The following is a 23,116-nucleotide window of genomic DNA, read 5'->3' as shown; positions in this document are numbered from 1 at the left end:
CCTGTAATCCCAGCACTGTGGGAGGCTGAGGTGGGTGGATTGCCTGAGGTCAGGAGTTCAAGACCAGCCTGGCCAACATAGTGAAACCCCGTCTCTACTAAAAATACAAAAAATTAAAAAAAAAAAAATTAGCTGGGCATAGTGGCGGGTGCCTGTAATCCCAGCTACTTGGGAGGTTGAGGCAGGAGAACTGCTTGAACCTGGGAGGCAGAGATTGCAGTGAGCCAAGATCGTGCCATTGCACTCCAGCCTGGGCAACAAGAGCGAAACTCCATCTCAAAAAAATACATATATATATGATCTGGAGACCAGATGACTGGTGTCAGAATCACCTGGGAGGCTGATCAAGCTGCAGATTCCTGGTCACCACCCCAAACCTACTCAATTAGAGTATCTAGCAGTTGATACCAGGAAATCTGCATTTTAAACAAGTATCCAGCGCCCCCTCTCTCACCCTCATGGGTAATTCTGATGCACTAAAGCTTCAAAACCATAGCTCTAGGAACAAGACTAATGAAGAAAGGCCCTTACTTGAAGCTGGCTGTCAATGTCATAATTAGAGTACTATGTAAAGCCAGAGTCAAGCTGGGCATTAAGTAATCTAGACAGAGCAGTCTGAGCTAAGTGTGATGGTGCACACCTATATCCCGGCAACTTGGGTGGCTGAGGCAGAAGGGTCATTTGAGCTCAAGTTCAGTGCTGTAGTGTGCTATGATCACGCCTGTGAACAGCCACCACACTCCAGCTTGGGCAACATAGCGAGACCTTGTCTCTAGAAAGAGAAGTCTGAATGAATTATGGAATTTGAAGGTCCCAAAGCAGAAAATAGAAGGCAGGACATTACAGCCATGGGACTTAAGAGAACAGAAGGAGCAAGCAAAGACAGTTAGCAGTTTCGGGGAAATCACTAACAATAGTCATGATCTCCAGCTCTCTTAGGTTGGTTTTCCCAGCATGGCCCTAGGAAGGAAATGCAGGTGCCTCACCTCACAGAGACTAGATGACCAGGCCATAGACTGCCCAGTCTGTGCACATAACCACTCCATCCAATCTTCAAAACAGAACACACCGTTCCTCAGTAAGTACTCTATCTTCATGAATCCCCATCAGCCTGCAAAAGAACTCTGAGCTACATACAAAAACATTCAGAACACCTCTAAGGACCAGGGACGAGCGCTACCCCTCAAGACTCTCTACTTGGCACATGAGTGCCCCCTAACGCTGTCAAAATTTAAGAGCCAGGTCAGAAACCTTGATGCCCACTCCTACATACCTTCAGATCCCACCATTCACGCACATCCAGCCAGTCTTCCAGTACTTTTTGCTATGCCTCACTGACAGAGTCCCGTACTATATTCTACAGAATACTCTCTCCCCAAAATTCAGAGAGAAATTCCACAGATTCATGTTGAACAGAGTCCTGAACTCCTAAGGCTGCTGAGGCCAGCTCCTATGCCTGGTTCAGTGGGAGGAGGTAGCCTGAAGAGAGCTCACTCCCTTCACCCTGTCTGAAGGAAGCTCCAGGACTACTGCAGGCTTCTGTACATGCAACTTGTTTCAAAGATAAGGGAGTTGAACCTGACATATTTAAAAGAATGGATAGGCTCTTGGCAGCAGAAATTTAGGTGGGGGAAAAGTTAAGGTAGGATTTCTGGGGATTTCATTTTAAAGTAAAGAGCCCATAAAATACAGAGAAAGTAATATACACTCTCACTCAAATCCTTGTATGTCAACTATCTGATCCTTTCTATAATCCAAAAGCTGGTTCCAAACTAAAGAGGTAAGAATGCTAGAAGATGATTTAAGTAATCCCCAAGATTATTTATGACTCTAATCCTGAATTGCTTGCCCTGTTCCTTCTTACACTCTACTCACTATCCAGGTGCTCCAGGTTTATGATTTAATGATCCTGCTTCAGCCTTGTCTCATCTTATCCTTCAGGCCTTTTGCTTCCTTCCTTGCTTAGAATTCTACTCCACTGTCAGTTATTCTGCCCTCAGCTACCTGAAGTTAATAATATGCCTACCCAGATTCTCAACCTTTATCCTCAGGACACATGCTCCCTTCATGAGCAAGTGTTTTGTGTCAGGCTTACCCTGGTTTCATGGATATGACTTAATCATTTTAGATGGTTCATCCAGGCAAACAAGGGAATTACCAAAGATGGACGAAATAGGATGACAATGAACCAAGGGCCAGTGTTTAAAACTCACCCTGACATCCTAAAGCACACCTTCCTAGACCTCAGGTGCTGCCCCCAATACTCTATCCCCCTCCCTAGTGCCCCACCTCAAAGGTCCTTCTAGCCACTGCTGATAAGCTTTGACTAGGAATTCATGGTGAGCACAACATAAGCTTACAGTCTAGTGAAGGACACAGACAACAAAATAATTACAATACATATGATAATTAATGGCAATGCACGCAGAGTTGTAGGATCAAGGCTAATCAGGTGAAGTTATATGTATACTAAGCTATAACTTAGATGATGAATAGGAGATATCCAGGCAGTGACAGAGCATGGGAGGAAGGGTGTTCTAGGCACAATGAAGAGCACATGCAAAGGCCTTGCAGCAAGAAAGCACATCTAAAGAGATGTCATGAGCTGGAGGATGGGAAGGTCAAGATAGGGGACTGATGCAGAAGATGCTGGAGAGGCCAAAAGGGCCTAATAGGACAAAGAAAGTTGTTTTACTATTCACTTCACAAGTATTGTCAATAATGTGTCAGACATTGTCCTAGGTGCTAGGAATACAACAATGAATAAAACAAACAATATCAGCCAGGCACAGTGGCTCACACCTGTAATCCCAGCACTTTGGGAGGCCAAGGCAGGCGGAACGTTTGAGGTCAGGAGCTCAAGACCAGCCTGGCTAACATGGTGAAACCTTGTTCCTACTAAAAATACAAAACTTAAGCCAGGCATGGTGGCACGCGCCTCTAATCCCAGCTACTGAGGAGGCTGAGGCACAAGAATCGCTTGAACCCGGGAGACAGACACTGCAGTAAGCCGAGATCGAACCACTGCACTCCAGCCTGGGCAAAACAAAACAAAACAAAACAAAGGCCAGGTGCGGTGGGTGGCTCATGCCTGTAATCCCAGCACTTTGCGAGGTTGAGGCGGGTGGATCATGAGGTCAGGAGATCAAGATCATCCTGGCTAACACGGTGAAACCCCGTCTCTACTAAAAGTACAAAAAATTAGCACCTGTAGTCCCAGCTACTCAGGAGGCTGAGGCAGGAGAATGGCATGAACCCAGGAGGCGGAGCTTGCAATGAGCCGAGATGGCGCTACTACACTCCAGCCTGGGTAACAGTGCAAGACACCATCTCAAAAAAAAAAAAAAAAAAAAAAGATAATATTCCTGTTCTCTTTTAATTGGAGAAGACTATAAACAAATATGTAAATAAACCAGAAAATTATAATATATTGATAAGTGCGATCACAGAATTAAAATCAGGTGATGTAATAAAAGCATATGGGTAGATACTTTAGAATCATTAGATAGTCAAGGGAAGACCTGTCTGAAGAGATAGCATTTAAAAGCAGGGGCAGGGTGCGGTGGCACAGAGACCAGCTGTGAGACCTCGTTTCTACAAAAAATTTTTTTAAAAATTAGCCAGGTGTGGTGGCGCATGCCTTTAGTCCCAGCTACTGGGGAGGCTGAGGCAGGAAGATCCCTTGAGCCCAGAGAGGTACAGTGAGTTATGATCACACCACTGCACTACAGCCTGGGTGACAGAACGAGGCTTTTGACTCAAAAACAAAAAAAAAAAAAAGAAAGAAAAAGAAAAGGAAGGAAGGAAAGAAAAGAAAAATCAGGTATCTCAATAAAATGAAGTCATTAAAAGCTCAATGGAGGCTGGGTGCAGTGGCTCACACCTGTACTCTCAGAATTTCAGGAGGCTGAGGTGGGCAGATCACTTGAGGCCAGGAGGTCGACACCAGCCTAACCAACATGGTGAAACCCCATCTCTACTAAAAATAACAAAAATTAGCTGGGCATGGTGGTGCACACCCATAATCCCAGCACTTTGGGAGGCCGAGGCAGGACAATCGCTTGAAACTGGGAGGCAGAGGTTGCATGAGCCGAAATCATGCTACTGCACTCAAGCCCAGGAGACAGAGACTCTGTCTCCAAAACACAAAGCAGTTCAATGGAAACATCACTAACATCTAACATCATTTTTTTTTTTTTGAGATGCAGTTTCGCTCTTGTTGCCCAGGCTGGAGTACAATGGCGCAATCTCAGCTCACTGCAACCTCCACCTCCCAGGTTCAAGTGATTCTCCTACCTCAGCCTCCCGAGTAGCTGGGATTACAGGTGCCTGCCACCACGCCCAGCTAATTTTTGTATTTTTAGTAGAGATGGGGTTTCACCATGTTGGCCAGGCTGGTCTTGAACTCCTGACCTCAGATGATCCACCTGCCTTGGCCTCCCTCCTAAAGTGCTGGGATTATAGGCATGAGCCACTGCGCCTGGCCTTCAATGACATCTTTTTTTTTTTTTTCTTTTCTTTTTTTTTTTTATTGATCATTCTTGGGTGTTTCTCGCAGAGGGGGATCTGGCAGGGTCACAGGACAATAGTGGAGGGAAGGTCAGCAGATAAACAAGTGAACAAAGGTCTCTGGTTTTCCTAGGCAGAGGACCCTGCGGCCCTCCGCAGTGTTTGTGTCCCTGGGTACTTGAGATTAGGGAGTGGTGATGACTCTTAACGAGCATGCTGCCTTCAAGCATCTGTTTAACAAAGCACATCTTGCACCACCCTTAATCCATTCAACCCTGAGTGGACACAGCACATGTTTCAGAGAGCACAGGGTTGGGGGCAAGATCACAGATCAACAGGATCCCAAGGCAGAAGAATTTTTCTTAGTACAGAACAAAATGAAAAGTCTCCCATGTCTACCTCTTTCTACACAGACACGGCAACCATCCGATTTCTCAATCTTTTCGCCACCTTTCCCCCTTCTTTCTATTCCACAAAACCGCCATTGTCATCATGGCCCGTTCTCAATGAGCTGTTGGGTACACCTCCCAGACAGGGTGGTGGCCGGGCAGAGGGGCTCCTCACTTCCCAGTAGGGGCGGCCGGGCAGAGGCGCCCCTCACCTCCCAGATGGGGCGGCTGGCTGGGTGGGGGGCTGAGCCCCCCACCTCCCTCCCGGACGGGGCGGCTGGCCGGGCGGGTGGCTGACCCCCCCACCTCCCTCCCGGACTGGGCGGCTGGCCGGGCGGGGGGCTGACCCCCCACCTCCCTCCCGGACGGGGTGCTGGCCTGGCGGGGGGCTGACCCCCACCTCCCTCCCGGACGGGGTGGCTGCCGGGCGGAGACGCTCCTCACTTCCCAGACGGGGTGGCAGCCGGGCGGTGGGGCTCCTCACTTCTCAGACGGGGCGGTTGCCAGGCGGAAGGTCTCCTCACTTCTCAGACGGGGCGGCGGGGCAGAGGCGCTCCCCACATCTCAGACGATGGGCGGCCGGGCAGAGACGCTCCTCACTTCCTAGATGGGATGGCGGCTGGGAAGAGGCGCTCCTCACTTCCCAGGTGGGATGGCGGCTGGGCAGAGACGCTCCTCACTTTCCAGACTGGGCAGCCAGGCAGAGGGGCTCCTCACATCCCAGATGATGGGCGGCCAGGCAGAAACGCTCCTCACTTCCCAGACAGGGTGGCGGCTGGGCAGAAGCTGCAATCTCCGCACTTTGGGGGGCCAAGGCAGGCGGCTGGGAGGTGGAGGCCGTAGCAAGCCGAGATCACGCCACTGCACTCCAGCCTGGGCACCATTGAACACTGAGTTAACAAGACTCCGTTTGCAATCCCGGCACATCGGGAGGCCGAGGCTGGCGGATCACTCGCGGCTAGGAGCTGGAGACCAGTCCGGCCAACACAGTGAAACCCCGTCCCCACCAAAAAAACACGAAAACCAGTCAGGCGTGGCGGCGCGCGCCTGCAATCGCAGGCACTCGGCAGGCTGGGGCAGGAGAATCAGGCAGGGAGGCTGCAGCGAGCCGAGATGGCGCAGTACAGTCCAGCTTTGGCCCGGCATGAGAGGGAGACCGTGGAAAGGAGAGGGAGAGGGAGACGGGAGAGGGAGACAGGAGACGGGACACGGAGACGGGAGAGGGAGACGGAGACAGGAGAGGGAGACGGGAGAGGGAGACGGGAGACGGGAGAGGGAGAGGGAGACGGGAGAGGGAGATGGGAGAGGGAGAGGGAGACGGGAGAGGGAGACGGGAGAGGGACCACTGACATCTTTTAAACAGGAGAATTATCATTTAAGCAATCATTCTTACATTTTACTTTATTTTTTTTTTGAGACAAGGTCTCGCTCTGTCACCAAGGCTGGAGTGCAGTGGCATCATTACAGTTTGTTGCAGCTTCAACCTCCCAAGCTCAAATGATCCTCCCACTTCAGCCTCCCAAGTATCTGGGACCACAGATGTTCACCAGCACCACACTTGGCTAATTTGTTATTTTTTGTAGAGACATGGTCTCACTATGTTGCCTTGAATCCTGGGCTCAAGCGATCCTCCCACCTCGGCCTCCCAAATTGCTGGGATTACAGGCATGAGCCACCATGCCTGGCCATTCTTCCATTTTATGAAGATCACTCTGGCTGTAGTGTGGAGACTGGAATGGAGGTAGGGGTGAATAAAATTAAGACTGGAAGCAATGATGATAATGGATTATATAAACTAAGATGATGATAATAACAACTAAGATTCACATAGCAATTAGTAGGTACCAATCTATTATTCTAAGCATCTTATATATATTAATTCACTTAATCCTCAGAAGTACTCTTTTATAAATTTAAAAACTAACGTACAGGGTAGTAGCAATGGAGAGGGAAAATGATTAGATTCAAGAAATACTGAGGAGGTAGGGAGGACAAGTCCTAGTGACTGGTTGTCAGACGTGGGAAGGAAGGAATGATTAATCATTACTGGGTTTGGGGCTTTAGCCGCTGCATACTATCTATAATGTATATGATTGGGCACTGGAGAAGGAGCAAGTGAGAAAAAGCAGGGGGCTGCAAGACATCCCAGTGGGGTTGTAAGCAATTGGATAATCTGGTCTAGAGATCTGGGCTGGAGATTTGGGAATCATCCACGTGTAGATGGTAACTGAAGCTGCCAAAGAGGTTGAGATCACCCAAAAACTGGAAATACCTTAATGTCTTGATAGAAAAATAGCCAAATAAAATACAGCATATCCATTCTATGAAATACTATCCAGCACCAAAAAGAATGAGATATGCCTGTTTGTACTAACATGGAATACTGTCAAAGCATGTTATTAAATCATAGAAGAAAATACCAGAATGATACATAAGATGTTATATCACTTGTATAGAGAATTAAATAAAACAAAAAATAATACTTTAAATTTTTTCTGGGTTCATACATGTGTAAATAAACACACAGGAAGAAGTATGGCAGGTACATTCCAAACCACCAATACATTATCTCTAGTGAATACAGAAATAACTGAAATGGGGAGACAGGAATAGCCAAAATGTGATCTACAATGTTTTGGTATTTTTAAAATATCATTTATTATATTCTCTGTAAATTAAATAATTTTTCAAAAAGAATGGGCAGGAGGAGAAGCTTACAAAGGTCATCTTTTGCTTCAGATACTAAATTCTCTCTGTCCTTCCCATCCTCCACTGGCCTTGAGGTTCACGTATTCTGGCTTCTCATCTGTCTACCTCTGAAATGTTAACACCAAGCCCCCTAAGTCCACACTCTATCCCAAATCCTTGGCTCCAGGCAAGCCCTGGTCACCAATCTCTGAGCCTGGGCTATAGCCCCAGGAGGAGAGATCAGACACCAAAATCTCAACACACACAGGGGAAATGGGTATAGATGCCAGCTTCAAGGACAGTGATCAAGTGGCCTTGCTGGCCTCCTGGCCAGCAGAAATTTCAAAGAGCAAAAGGTATCTGAAAGTATCTGGCCATTTGGAGGCAGCTCTGGAGTGCTGAGGAATGGGGCTGAAGTACAGTCAGGCAAAGTTAGGGGTGAAGTGGTAAGGAGTGGGTTGAAGAAAGAGCTAGTTTCACTTGTAAAGATTCCAAGTGAAGTGCTGCAATCTTATGGAAACCAGGTTTACAGAAAAAGGAGGCGGCAAGCTGCATTCTGTGAGTCTGGCTGGAGAACGGGGGTTTCTAGGGGTATCTAGAGGAGTCACTTCCAAAGCACCAATTCCAAAAGGCACATTATGTAAAGGTTTAGTAGCTAGAGCAGCAGCAGGAAGCTAGAGATGTGAATAGAAAGGAGGTAAGGAAGATCTACAAATGAGGAAAGATGAAGGCAAGTTAAAGCCTTTCCTTCAGCCAGGCACAGTGGCTCACGCCTGTAATCCCAACACTTTGGGAGGCCAAAGCGGGCGGATCACCTGACTCAGGTCGGGAGTTCGAGACCAGCCTGACCAACATGGAGAAAACGCGTCTCTACTAACAAAAAAAAATAACAAAATTAGCCAGTCGTGGTGGCACATGCCTATAATCCCAGCTACTCAGGAGGTTGAGGCAGGAGAATCACTTGAACCCAGGAGGCGGAGGTTGCAGTGAGCAGAGATTGTGCCATTGCACTCCAGCCTGGGCAACAAGAGCAAAACTCTTGTCTCAAAAAAAAAAAAAAAAAAAAAAAGCCTTTCCTTCGTCAGTAAACCAAAGGCAGAGATCATAGGCAGCTTTCCGGTGATTGTACCCTTAAGTTTCAACTTTCTATAGATGAAAGACAATTTATTTGGTCATGTTTTCCTGGTTACCCAAAAAATGACACAGCCCAGGCGTTACCGAACAGCTGATTCACCATCAATTAATCTGTATCACAGCCTGCTGAGCCTCACACCTCACACAGTCACACACTAGACAGCTCTGGGGGAAAAAAACAACCCAAGGTGAGCTGTCAAAGTCCTCTTCGTAACCTGACCTCGCCCTCTGGGGTAGGTTTCATTTCAAAACTGAAAGGGACTGAAGGGCTGGGGAAATCCAAAGATCAACAGAGCCAGGAACAGGTGGTTCCCACAGAAGCGTCCCAGGTTGGAACTCAAAACAGAAACCAGACCACTGATAAGACATGGTTTATGATGTCTGTCTCCAAGCCTTCGGATGCCATTTATATGTTTTTGATATTTACAATAGGGCATGACCACATTTATCCAACTCCTGACTACTAAAAATCTAATTCTCCAAGTGCTCAAGCAACTTCCTGGTTTTATTACATTTTAGAGCTTCGGGGGTAGCTCCAATAACTGGGATACCAGGGAACTTGCGAATTCTTTAGCCCTTCAAATGGGCCACAAATAATGAATTTTATCTCTTCTTCCTTCTTCATCTCCCCACAAAGGCTTGGCAAAATTCCTGTCTCACTAAAAAGTTTCTAAGTTGTTCATAATGGCCCTCTCAATGGAGCAATATTCAATACACAAAAGTCTAGTTCATCAAAGGAGTCAGGTTATTTGCTTGAGGTTCATCTGTAACTAGCTATATGAGCTTGGACAAGTCACTTCACCTTTCTGAGTTCTATAAAGTAAGGAGGTTGGAAAAAAAAAGAAAGGGAAGCAATAAAACAACCTTGAACAGAAAAAAGACTTTAAGTTTTTAAGTCTAAAAGGCTCATCAAGTGCCAACAAGTGTTATTTTTAAAAGGCATACACCTCAGCCTGGCCAACACGGCGAAACCTCATCTCTACTAAAAATACAAAAATGAGCCAGGCGTGGTGGCATGCATCTGTAATCCCAGCTACTCGGGAGGCTGAAGCAGAAGAATCGCTTGAACCCAGGAGGCAGAAGTTGCAGTGAGCCGGGATCGTGCCATTGCACTCCAGACTGGGTGACTCCAGTCTGGAGATGAGCAAGACTCCATCTCAAAAAAAAAAAAAAGACATACCAGAAGCATACCACAGGAAACTCTAAGCATAAATAAAAATTCACAAACTTCCAGAACAAGAGAACAGATTATTACTTACAAGGAAAAAAAATCCCATTGGACTTCTCATCTGTATCACCAGAAACTCAAAACACTGGAAAGCTACTTAAGACTTTGTCGAGACTAGGACTAGTATTCCAAGAATTCTAAACCTAACCACAATATCATTCATACACGAAGGTTAAAAAGAAATTGGACATAAAAAGACTTTGAAAGTACCACTCATGCCCCCCTTCTAAGAAAATCACTCAAAGAAATGTCCTACTTGGCTGGAAGTGGTGGCTCACACCTGTAATCCCACCACTTTGGGAGGTCAAGGCGGGCGATCATGAGGTCAGTAGGTCGAGATCAGCCTAACAGTGCAAAATCCTGTCTCTACTAAAAAAATAAAATACAAAAATTAGCTGGGCACAGTGGCGCACGCCTGTAGGAGGCTGAGGCAGGAGAATCGCTTGAACCCGGGAGGCGGAGGCTGCAGTGAGCCGAGATTGTGCCATTGCACTCCAGCCTGGGTGACAGAGTGAGACTCCGTATCAAAAAAAAAAAAAAAAAAAGGAAATGTCCCAGGCAATTAACATTTAACTGTAACAAAGCCAGGAAAGACAAACTATATAAAAAACATGTTTCTCCTCCCCAACAAAAACCTTTTAATGAGTTTGGACCAGATGACTTCGAATGGCCTTTCCAAGTATAAACAGAAACTGCCCTGTACACCACAGTCCCTGGCAGTCTGGGTTTGTGAGTTGTTCATCACCTAGTGGCCTGATGAAGTAAATGCAGTTTGTCAAGTGCCCGGATAAACTTCCAGCCATTTTGTGAGCTCTGATGGCGTATGCAGCAGGGCAGCAGCCTGACCTCCTAATGATTACAAGAGTAGGAGACTGCAAACCCTCCAAACTCACAGACAATTGTAAAGACTTAGCTCACCATCAATTCATTCTTCAAGGAGGAAAGGAAAGCATACTCACCTTGTAACTAAATAATCCTAAGTGAAGCACAGATTTGTCAGGCTGCATTTACAAAGTAGGGAGAAGTAGAAATTGTTTCTGTGCAGAATGATCTGAACTGAAAGCAAGTTTAGGTATTAGGATAAACTGCAAATATGTCTTACACATAGGAAGACTGTCTTCAAAGGTTCATGAGTTGGCATGTGGAAGATGTATTATATTTATTCTGTATAGTTCCGGGGTACTGGTCTAAAATTAGGCCGGGCACAGTGCCTCACGCCTGTAATCCCGGCACTTTGGGAGGCTGAGGTGGGAGGATCACCTGAGGTCAGGAGTTCCAGACCAGCTTGGCCAACATGGTGAAACCCCATCTCTACTAAAAATATAAAAATTAGCCAGGCGTAGTGGCACACACCTGTAATCCCAGCTACTCAGGAGGCCAAGGCAGAAGAATCACTTGAACCCAGGAGGTGGAGGTTGCAGTGAGCCGATATCGTGCCACTGCACTCCAGCCTGGGTGACAGAGTGGGACTCCGTCTCAAATATAAATAAATAAAAACAAAAATTAAATTAAATTAATGAGAAGTCTCAATTAGATTTCAATTCAAAACAAGAAATAATTTTCAGCAGGGCGCAGTGGCTCATGCCTGTAATCCCAGCACTTAGGGAGGCCAAGGCGGGAGGACTGATTGAGGTCAGGAGTCCAAGACCAACCCAGGCAACATAGCGAGACCCAGTCTCTACAAAAATTTTTCTTTCTTTTTTTTTTTTTGACGAGAAACAGTCTCGCTCTATTGCCCAGGCTGGAGTGCAGTGGCACGATCTCAGCTCACTGCTACCTCTGTCTCCTGGGTTCAAGCAATTCTCATGCCTCAGCCTCCCGAGTAGGTAGGATCACAGATGTGAACCACCATGCCCAGCTAACTTTTGTATTTTTAGTAGAGATGGGGTTTCGCCACATTGGCCAGTCTGGTCTCAAACTCCTGGCCTCAAGTGATCCACCCACCTTGGCCTCCCAAAGTGCTGGGATTACAGGTGTGAGCCACTGCACCCAGCCTCTACAGAAAATTTTTAGAATTAGCCTGGTGTGGTGGCACACAGTAGTCCCAGCTACTCAGAAGGCTGAGGCAGGGGGATCACTTGAGCCCAGGAGTTCAAGGCTACAGTAAGCTATGATCACACCACTGCACTCTAGCCTGGGTGACAGAGCAAGACCCTATCTCTTAAAAATAAAAAAAGGCCAGGTGGCCAGGCGCGGTGGCTCACGCCTGTAATCCCAGCACTTTGGGAGGCCGAGGTGGGAGGATCACTTGAGGTCAGGAGTTTGAGACCAGCCTAGCCAACATGATGAAACCTGTCTCTACTAAAAATAAAAAAATTAGCCAAGCATGATGGTGAGCGCCTGTACTCCCAGCTACTGGGGAGGCTGAGGCAGGAGAATCACTTGAACTCAGGAGGCAGAGGTTGCAGTAAGCCAATATTGTGCCACTGCACTCTGTCCTGGGCGACAGAGCAAGATTTCGTCTCAAAAATAAAATGAAATAAAATAAAATAAAAACAAAAAATAATAATTTTCTGCAGGGCATGGTGGCTCATGCCTGTAATCCCAGCACTTCAGGTGGTCAAGGCAGAAGGATCACTTGACCCCAGGAATTCGAGACCAGTCTGAACAATATAGTGAAACCTTGTCTCTATAAAAAACTAAAAAAAAAAAAAAAAAAACCAAAAAACAGCCGGGCATGGTGGCATGTGCCTGTAGTCCCAGCTACTCGGAGAAGGGAGAAGCTGAGGGGGAGGATGGCTTGTGCCAGGGAGGTTGAGGCTGCAGTGAGCTGTAATCCAACACTGCACTCCAGCCTGTGTGACAGAGCAAGACCCTGTCTCAAAAAATTATGATTATATTTCTACCGATGAGAGCTTTTCAACAACAATGTCCTAAGAACTGATGAGCTCCTCTATTAATGGAGGTATTCAAAGAGAACTTGCAAGATCATTTGTCAGAAGAATGACAGAAAACATTCCTGTAATTGGATGGCAGGCTGGAGACAAGGAGACTGCATAAAATTACTTCAAAGGCTCTTTTCAGCTCCAAGAGTTTTTATTCTAAATAAAAACAAAACAAACAAAAACCACTAATAAATAACTAAGAAGTCCCTCTTCTATTTTTTTAAAGATCCAACCAGGCAATACAACTTAGTAGCTAAAAGTATGGGTTTGATACTACTTTCTCTTGAGTAAATCTGGACAAATTACTTAACTCTACTTGCCTCTGTTTAGAATAAGAGTACCTATTTTGTAAGATTACTGTGAAGATTAAATGATACTTCATTTAATCTTTAACGATACTTAACGATACTTTGTTAAGTATTTAAAACAGTGTCTGACACATGAATGTGTTTAAAACTAGCAGCTTAACAAGGAAAGAAAAAGGAAAGGTGGAGATGGGAGAAAGGCAAGGAATGAAACCTAAATGTGCGGCTTGTTTTCATTATGTGTACCCAAGCCTCAACCAAAGCATTCCTGGCTGTTGCTGGCCAGAGGCTGGGTTCCCTTGGCAACCAGCCTCAAAAAAGAACCTAGATCTACCTTCTTCAGGGAGACGGCTCATCCCTTGCCCTAGAATCTGGCATCTTCGCTGCACAAGGCAGACTCTCTAAGAACTCACAGCCGGGTGCGGTGACTCACACCTGTAATCCCAGCACTTTGGGAGGCCGAAATGGGCAGATCACGAGGTCAGGAGATGGAGACCATCCTGGCTAACACGGTGAAATCCCATCTCTACTAAAAATACAAAAATATTAGCCGGGCATGGTGGCGGGGGCCTGTAGTCCCAGCTACTCGGGAGGGTGAGGCAGGAGAATGGCGTGAACCCAGGAGGCGGAGCTTGCAGTGAGACGAGATCTCGCCACTGCACTCCAGCCCGGGCGACGGAGCAAAACTTCATCTCAAAAAAAAAAAAAAATAAAAGAAATCAGAAATACCATTGCCTCAAACTCAAGGAGCTAAGCAGGTGTTAAGCAGGTGTTACTCTTACTTCCTATGATCAATTACAGAACATCAGAGTTCAAAGAGACTTCAGAGGCCGTCTAGAGCAACCGCATTTTTTTTTTTTTTTTTTTTTTTTTGGAGACAGTGTCTTGCTCTGTCGCCCAGGCTGGAGTGCAGTGGCACAATCTTGGCTCACTGCAACCTCTGCCTCCTGGGTTCATGCGATTCTCCTGCCTCAGCCTCCCGAGTAGCTGGGACTACAGGCACACGCCACCACACCTGGCCTTTTTTTGTATTTTTAGTAGAGACAGAGTTTCACCATATTGGCCAGGCTCCTGACCTCATAATCCGCCCACCTCGACCTCCCAAAGTACTGGGATTACAGGCATGAGCCACCGCGCCTGGCCCCAACCCCTTTGTTTAATGAATAAGGACCATAAAACTAAAAAAAGTGAAGTCCTAAATATGGCAAGTTGGTGGCAGGGTCAAGTCAAGATCACAGTCCTCTTTATTCCTAGTCCAGTGGTCAAAATCTTCCCATTTTTCATATGAGAAAAACAGAGCTGGCCCTACTACTCTTATACCACACAGTCCATACTACCTACTTAACAGAGGTAAGAAAAGACTACAAGCAGTAGAGTGCAGAGGTTAAGAGCATGAACTCGGGGCCAGGCGCAGTGGCTCACGCCTATAATCCCAGCACTTTGGGAAGCCGAGGCAGGCGGATCACGAGGTCAAGAAATCGAGCATCCTGGCCAACATGGTGAAACCCTGTCTCTACTAAAAAATAGAAAAATTAGCTGGGCATGCTGGCATGCGCCTGTAGTCCCAGCTACATGGGAGGCTGAGGCAGGAGAATCGCTTGAACCCAGGAGATGGAGGTGGTTGCAGTGAGCCAAGATTGCGCCCCTGCACTCCAGCCTGGCCACAGAGCAAGATAACATCTCTTTTTTTTTTTTTTTGAAATGGAGTCTCGCTCTGTCGCCCAGACTGGAGTGCAGTGGCGCGATCTCGGCTCACTGCAATCTCCGCCTCCCGGGTTCACGCCATTCTCCTGCCTCAGCCTCCCGAGTAGCTGGGACTACAGGCGCCTGCCACTATGCCCAGCTGATTTTTTTTGTATTTTTAGTAGAGACGTGGTTTCACCGTGTTAGCCAGAATGGTCAGAGAAAGACAACATCTCAAAAAAAAAAAAAAGCAAGCATGAACTCAGGATGGACTGCCTTATTTAAATCCCTGCTCTACTACTTATTAACTGTGCAACTTGAAGCAAGTTTTCTAACCTCTGTTCAACTCTATAAAACGGGGATAAGAGTCACCATGAGGTTATTTTTAAGGATTAAATGAGATAATCCATGTAGAGTACACAGCATGTAGAAAATTCTCAACGTGTGGCCGGGCACAGTGGCTCACGCCTGTAATCCCAGCACTTAGGGAGGCTGAGGCAGGCAGATCACCTGAGGCTGGGAGTTCAAGACCAGCCTGAGGAACATTGAGAAACCCTGTCTCTACTAAAAATACAAAATTAGCCGGGCTTGGTGTCACATGCCCGTAATCCCAGCTACTACTTGGGAGGCTGAGGCAGGAGAATTGCCTGAACCCAGGAGGCGGAGGTTGCGGTGAGCTGAGATCACGCCATTGCATTCCAGCCTGGGCAACAAGAGCAAAACTCCGTCTCAAAGAAAAAAAAAAAAAAAGAAAATTCTCAATGTGTATGCTGTTCTGCTTCTCATCATTACCAGTCATGTGAAAAAATAAACAAGCATACTAACAAGAGAGGCCGGACAAGCTCTTACTTATGGTCCAAAAAGCACTGAGACATAGGTGTTTGTTTAGCTCCATTTCCTGGTCCAGGGAACACCCAATCCCTCAGCAGGAGAAGAATATAACTAACCTATCATTCATGTCTTTGGATCTAGGGAAGAATCAATTCAGAGAATAATCAAGGCACATGCTACACTGATAAGATGCTTAAGATCACAATGAAGGTTAGGTAAGTCAGAACTCAAGCCTGACCTTTACCCCTACACTCAAGTTTGACAAGATGCAGTTTTTGCCCAGTCTTCCTCTCAACCTACTAAGGTGATGCAGCGTAATGGTTAGCAAAAGCTCTGGAGTTTGACTGCCTGGGTGCAAACTAGTTCCGTCATTTATATGCTGTGTGACTTACGCAAATTACTTTATTTACCTTATTTCTCTAAGCCTTTGTTTATCCATCTTTTAAATGAGAATAACAACTATTTTAATTTTTATGATAATAGCTGACATTTGGTAAGCACTTTCTATGTGCCAAGCACTATGCTAAGCACTTTACATAGCTGATGGCATTTAACCGTCACCACCATCTTAGGAGGCAGGTATTATCATTATCCTCATTGTACAAATACAGATGTTTCTTGACTTATGATGAGGTTACATCTCGAATACCGTAAGTCAAAAACATATTTGATACACTTAGCCTACCAAACATCATAGCTTAGCCTAGACTATCTTAAATATGCTCAGAACACTTACATTAGCCTCTAGCTTGGCAAAATCATCTAATACAATGCCTATTATAAACTTGAATATCTCATGTAATTTATTAAACACAGTACAGTGTGCAGTATTGGTTGTTTGCCTTCATGACTGCATGGCTGAGTGGGAGCTGCAGCTTGTTGCTGCAGCCCAGCATCATGAGAACGTGTCAGTAGGCCAGGAAAATATCGAAATTAAGAATTTCAAGTGCAGTTTCTAATTAACATATATGGCTTTTGCATCATCGTAAAGTTGAAAATTGTAAGTCAAACCACTGTAAGTCAGGGACTATCTGTACAAATGAGGCACAGTTTTCTTGTTCAAGGCCACACAGTCAGTTACCGGCAAAACTTAGGTGTCAAAGCAGGAGGTCCGACCCCAGAGTCTATGCTCCTCACTCCTACTACACTGGCTCTACTTCTCATAGTACCGGAATCATATGGTTGTCAGAAGATGGCAACCAACATAAAGTTCTTAGCACAGTGCCCGGTTCATCAAAGCTTGCCATTACTATTATTTTTGTTATCATCATTATCAATCCCTTTAAGCCTCTCCCAAAGATTACTACCTCCTAAGTTCCAATTTCATCTAAAAGGAAAGGGTTGTTTTCTTACCTAGCTACCACCTCACTGAGTAGCTGGGAGTGGGGTTGCAGTCTTTTTATTTCATTTCCTTCATGTAATACAGGATAAGTACTTGGGTGGAGAAAAAGGGAAATATTTATTGGAAACATGTTACTCTATAAAAAGCAATATTCTAAAGTCTTTGTTTTTAAAAATAAAACCTTTATTACCCTCATTAGGAAAAAAAACCATACACTTATTATAAAACTTTTTTTTTCAAAATAAAGCAGAGATAAATAGTATTTACTTTAAACAGAAACTGTCAGCCAGGCACAGTGGCTCACACCTGTAATCCCAGCACTTTGGGAGGCCGAGGTGGGCAGATCACCCGATGTCAGGAGTTCGAGACCAGCCTGGCCAACATGGTGAAACCCTGCCTCTACTATAAACACAAAATATTATCTGGGCATGGTGGCGTCCGCCTGCTGTCCCAGCTACACAGGAGGCTGAGGCAGGAGAATCACTTGAATACGGGAGGCAGAGGTTGCAGTGAGCTGAGACGACGCCATTGCACTCCAGCCTGGACAACAAGAGCGAAACTCTGTCTCAAAAAAAAAAAATAAAAATTAAATAAATTAGCCGGCCGTGGTGGCTCACACCTATAATCTCAGCACTCTGGGAGGCGGAGGTGGGGTGGATCATGAGGTCAGGAGTTTGAGACCAGCCTGACCAACATGATGAAACCCCGTCTCTACTAAAAATACAAAAATTAGCCAGGCATGGTGGCACACGCCTGTAATCCCAGCTACTCAGGAGGCTGAGGCAGGAGACCTGGGAGGCGGAAGCTGCACTGAGCCGAGATCGCGCCACTGCACTCCAGCCTGGGCGACAGAGCAAGACTCTGTCTCAAAAAAAAAAAAAAATTAAATAAATTTATTCATTCAGCTCCTATGTTACAGGCACTGTTCTAGCAGTGAGGCTATAGCAATGAGCAAAACAAAGTCCTAACCATCATGATATTTACATTCTAGTGGGTGGTGACATGTAATAAACTATGGTAGAGAGTCCCTAGAACACAATGCCTGGCACCAGCAGACAGCACTCAATAAATACTTGCTAAATAATGAACAATGAATGAACAAACAATATGTCAAATAGCAAGTGCTATGCAGAAAAAACAGGGAAGGGGAGCAGAGAAAGCAGAAGGCAGAGAGATAGCTTTTATTTTAAACAAGGCAGTTAAGGTATATTTCACTGATTAAGTGACAGTTGAGCAGAAACCTGAAGGAGATAAGGGAGAAGGCCATACTGACATCTGGAAAAATGATGTTCCTGGCAGAAAAAGCAACTACAAAGGCCCCAAGGCCTGGCATGCTGGAGCAACTGCAAAGGAAACCAGTGTGGCTACAGCACAAGGGGAAGTGGTAGGAAATGAAGTCAGAGCAGCTGGGAGAGAGTGGTGTGAATCCTACATGGTCTTATAGACCATGGTAGGGACACTACCTTTTAATCCAGGTGGGATTTTAATCTGGGCACCCAGGTGACAGTTTTCAGCAAAGCAGTGACTTGATCTGATATATACTTAAAAGGATTATTCTGGTCACTGTTAAAATTAGATTGAGGAGGCAAAGAGCAAAAGGAGGAAGACCACTTAGAAAGCTATTCCAGTAGCAGCAGGGCAGGTGGTGGGAAGTGTTTAAATACTGGATATATTTTAAGGTGAAGTTGACAGGACCTACTGGTGGATTGGATGAAGAGAATGAAAAAACAGATTTAAGGGAGACTCTCTATATATTCAATACACAGATGAATAGCAACTCTGAAATGGGGAGGACCTTCCAGAGATGCAGATTTGAGAGGAGATGTTCTGAAGTTTTTTAATAAGTTCAACAGACTATTAGACACCCAAGTGGAGATATCCAGTGAATAGTTGGATATAAGTCTTGAGTTCAGGGAAAGACATTCAAGCTAATAATGTAAACTCATGAATTGTCAGGGAATAACGGCATTTAAAGTCTTGATCGAATCCAGCCTCAGCAACATAGTGAGACCCTGTCTCTACAAAAAAAAAATAATAAATTAGCCAGGCATGGTGGTGGGTACCTGTAGTACTAGCTACTGAGGAGGGGAGGGAGGATTTCTTGAGACCAGGAATTCAAGGCTACAGTCAACTATTATCATGCCACTGCAGTCCGGCCTGGACAACAGAGTGAGAATCTGTCTCTAAAAAATAAAGTCTTGAAAGAGAGCACCTAGGAAAAGAGTATAGACAGAGAAGGGATCCAAGGACTGCTCTGAGTACTCCACCAATGGAGAGTGAGGAGATGAAGAATAAGAACAAAAAGTTGAGAAGGAGGAACCAGTGAGGCAGGAACAGCATCAAGGGAGTGACATCCTGGAAGACAAGGGAAGCTAGGGTGCAACAGAGTATCAAATGCTACTGAGATATCAAGAATAAAAATGGGTGAGAAATGACCACTGACTCTACATACATTTTCTAAACCTGTTCTTTCCTATTCCAAGCATAACACTTTTCTTCTCTTTTAATCCACATAAAAATCCCAGTACTATCCAATGAACACACAGAAGGTTTCTATTTAATTCAGCTATATCCGTGTCTCAGAAATACAAAAAGCAAAAATCAATGCTCTTAATCGGGACACAACAAATATTACACAGTGAATAATGTTGAACAAATGCTTTGTCTGGTTGAAGTAACTGTCTCTCTGAAACAAAATCCGTTAAGTCTTGCTTGTGCTTAGTAAGTGAGATCAGAGAAACAAGTTATTTAAATGTATTTTTTTTGTTCTGCATAAAGTAGCAATCATTCTTGAACTCCTTTCTCTCCCCTCTAACTCAAACCTCCTAACCAGCTTAACAAAGACCCTAAATTTCCATACATACCCCTCCTCAAAAACAAAGCAAAACATGGTAAGATTCAAAAGTTAGAGAGAAAGGAGTAGGCTGTGCCCTGCCCCTTCTGTTTTTTTTTTTGAGACAGTTTCACTCTTGTTGCCTGGGCTGAAGTGCAATGGCACGATCTTGGGTCACTGCAACCTCCGCCTCCCAAGTTCAAGCAATTCTCCTACCTCAGCCACCCAAGTAGCTGGGATTATAGGCATGTGCCACCACACTCAGCTAATTTTTGTATTTTTAGTAGAGACGGGGTTTCACCACGTTGGCCAGGCTGGTCTCGAACTCCTGACCTCAGGTGATCTGCCCGCCTCGGCCGCCCAAAGTGCTGGGATTACAGGCGTGAGCCACTGTGCCCGGCCACCCCTTCTTTCTTTTATGGGACAGAGAGTTATCAATCATTTGCTAACTCAAAGGTCAGGTTTAATTTACATTTTCTCCTTAGAATCTCTGGACAGGAAGTATAATTTCTGATGTCTTCACCTTAAAAGAGAATTATTGCTATAAAATAAAGCCTTTAACTTTCTGTGCTCTAGCAAGTATAGTCAAATCTCAATATACACTAGTGAAGTAGCAAAACAATAGTCACCAAAAACTGGATAATGTAAACATCCTTCACTCATATCTTTCTGAAATGACTACAACTTCTCAATTGACTGTGCTTTCTTTGACTTCAGGCCTTTGCTTCCTCTGCCTGGAATACCCTTCCCTGTCCTCCACTTTGCAGTCTGCTAGTTTGAAACTCCTTACCTCAACCTGCCCAGCAGCTGGGCTAACTGTTTTGGTAGACACAGGGTCTCCCTATGTTGCCCGGGCTGGTCTTGAATTCGTAGGCTCAAACAATCCTCCTGCCTCGGCACCCAAAGTGCAGGGATTACAGGTGTGAGCCACCACACCCAGCTATACCAACCCCAACACATTTCTTACATTTCTCAGAGAACCAAGAAGTGATCTCCTAACAGCAGTGCAGGGTCACCAGCATATGAGGTCAAATTGTTACTCTCTACAATATGGGTAAGATCCATTGCTTGGAAGTGCCTGTTTCTGGCTTCTGGCTGGAGGCTCACTTCCCAGTCTGGCATTTATTTATGAGAAATAAAGCTCTCCTTTCCAAATAAAAAAAATTTTCCATCCTGGCTAACACAGTGAAACCCCATCTCTACTAAAAATACTGAAAAATTAGCCAGGCGTGGTGGAACACGCCTGTAGTGCCAGCTACTCGGGTGGCTGAGGCAGGAGAATCACTTGAACCCGGGAAGCAGAGGTTGCAGTGAGCCGAGATTGCGCCACTGCACTCCATCCTGGTGACATAGCAAGACTCCATCTTAAAAAAAAAAAAAATTTTTTTCAACAGATATATTTCCAACTGTAGTAACCTAGAAAGTAACAGGGGAAAGGCTCTCTCAATTTACTCTTTATTTTTTATTTTCTTTTTTTAGATAGGGTCTCACTCCGTTGTCCGGACTGAAGTGCAGTGACGCGATCATGGCTCAATACAGCCTCCGACTCCTGGGCTCAAGTGATTCTCCCATCTCAGCCTTGCAAGTAGCTGGGACTACAGGTGCACGCCACCACACCCAGTTAATGTTTTTATTTTTTTGTAGAGACAGGGTCTCACCATGTTGCCCAGACAGGTCTCCAACACCTGGACTCAAGTGATCCTCCTGCCTCAGCCTCCCAAAATGCTGGGATTACAGGTGTGAACCACCGTGCCCAGACTACTATTACTTTAAATAAAAGAGAAATAGAAAGATAAATCTTAACAGAGAGAGAAAAAGAAACCACTTAAAAAAAAAAAAAAAAGCTACGTTAGTAGGGCAATTTTTTATTTTTATTTTTTGAGACAGAGTCTCACTCTGTCGCCCAGGCTGGAGTACAGTGGCACCATCTCAGCTCACTGCAACCTCTGCCTCCCAGGTTCACATTCACATGCCTCAGCCTCCCGAGTAGCTGGGATTACAGGCACGCACCATCACGCCCAGCTAATCTGTGTGTGTGTGTGTATTTTCAGTAGAGACACAGTTTTGCCATGTTGGTCAGGCTGGTCTCGAACTCCTGACCTCAGATGGTCTACCCACCTCACCACCTCATCCACAGTACTTGGCCAGTACGGCAACTTTAAATAGCTATAGGCCAGGCATGGTGACTCACACCAGAAATCCCAGGACTTTGGGAGGCTGAGGCAGAAGAATCACTTGAGCTCAGGAATTCAAAACCAACCTGAGCAACACAGCAAGACCTCATCTCTACTAAAAATAAAAACAAAAAAATTAGGCCGGGTGCGGTGGCTCACACCTATAATCCCAGAACTTTGGGAGGCCGGGGCAGGCAGATCACCTGAGGTCAGGAGTTCGAGGCCAGCCTGACCAACATGGAGAAACTCCGTCTCTACTAAAAATACACAATCAGCCGGGTGTGGCGGCACATGCCTGTAATCCCAGCTACTCAAGAGGCTGAGGCAGAAGAATCGCTTGAACCTGGGAGGCAGTGGTTGTGGTGAGCCAGGATCGCGCCACTGCACTCCATCCTGGGCAACAAGAGCGAAACTCTGTCTCAAAAATAAATACATAAATTAATTTAATTTAAAAATCAGCCGGCATGGTGGGCACACACCTGTAGTCCCAGTTACTGAGGAGGCTGAGGTGGGAGGATTGCTTGAGCCTGGGGGATAGAGGTGGCAGTGAGCTACGATGGAGCCACTACACTCCAGCATGGGTGACGGAGCAAGACCTTCTCTCAAAAAATAAATAAAAATTAAAAATAAAAAAATTAAATAACCATAGTATGCTTGCTGAACCAGGTAGGTTAGAGAAAATAAATGTGGTCCCTGCTCCCAGAGAACATAAGAGTCTTATTGAGGAATCCTTCCCACCCCTTCCAAACCCATAAATGTAAACATCAGGGAAAAGAGGGAAGAGATTTTCTAAAACAAGAGTTAGGAACTTAAGGTAAATGCATTGGCTGTTTGGGGACAGAAAAATAGTAAAGCCTTTTGAGTTTAAGGTAAAGCTATCCCACACATCAAAGTCCATATCACAAGCATCAGAAGCCATGGAAAGGTGTAATCCATAACTAAGAGTCAAGAGGTTCAGCTCAAATTCTAACAGGCTGTGTAACGTTGGGCAAGTCACTTCACTCCTCTAATCCAAAAATGGCTCTTCTGTAAAATGGGCATAAGACCCTACTGGCAAAGTTGTCTGTGATGATTAAACAAGTAACGTGAAAGCACTTTGAAAGGTTTTACGTGAC

General features: G+C 45.4%; 1 protein-coding gene across 50 annotated transcripts in view; it reads right to left on the bottom strand.

Annotated features, from left to right (window-relative positions):
- Positions 1–23,116, bottom strand: part of ASPRV1 (aspartic peptidase retroviral like 1) — a 197,822-nt gene that overhangs the window by 114,589 nt on the left and 60,117 nt on the right. For 14 of the 50 annotated variants that reach the window (XM_055107829.2, XM_063594867.1, XM_063594866.1 and 11 more), the window contains exon 4: positions 5,299–6,628. The exons of 29 other annotated variants lie outside the window; for them this stretch is intronic. The gene's annotated coding sequence lies outside the window, so the exon portion shown is untranslated. The remainder of the gene's footprint in view (positions 1–5,298; positions 6,629–23,116) is intronic. 7 more of the 50 variants (XM_063594868.1, XM_063594870.1, XM_063594875.1 and 4 more) reach the window with 3 other exon arrangements.

The sequence above is a fragment of the Pan paniscus genome, chromosome 12 (assembly GCF_029289425.2).
Source record: "Pan paniscus chromosome 12, NHGRI_mPanPan1-v2.0_pri, whole genome shotgun sequence".
Taxonomy (NCBI): Eukaryota; Metazoa; Chordata; class Mammalia; order Primates; family Hominidae; genus Pan; species Pan paniscus.
The sequence above is the reverse complement of the archived record's forward strand: the minus strand, read 5'-3'. Positions and strand labels throughout refer to the sequence as shown.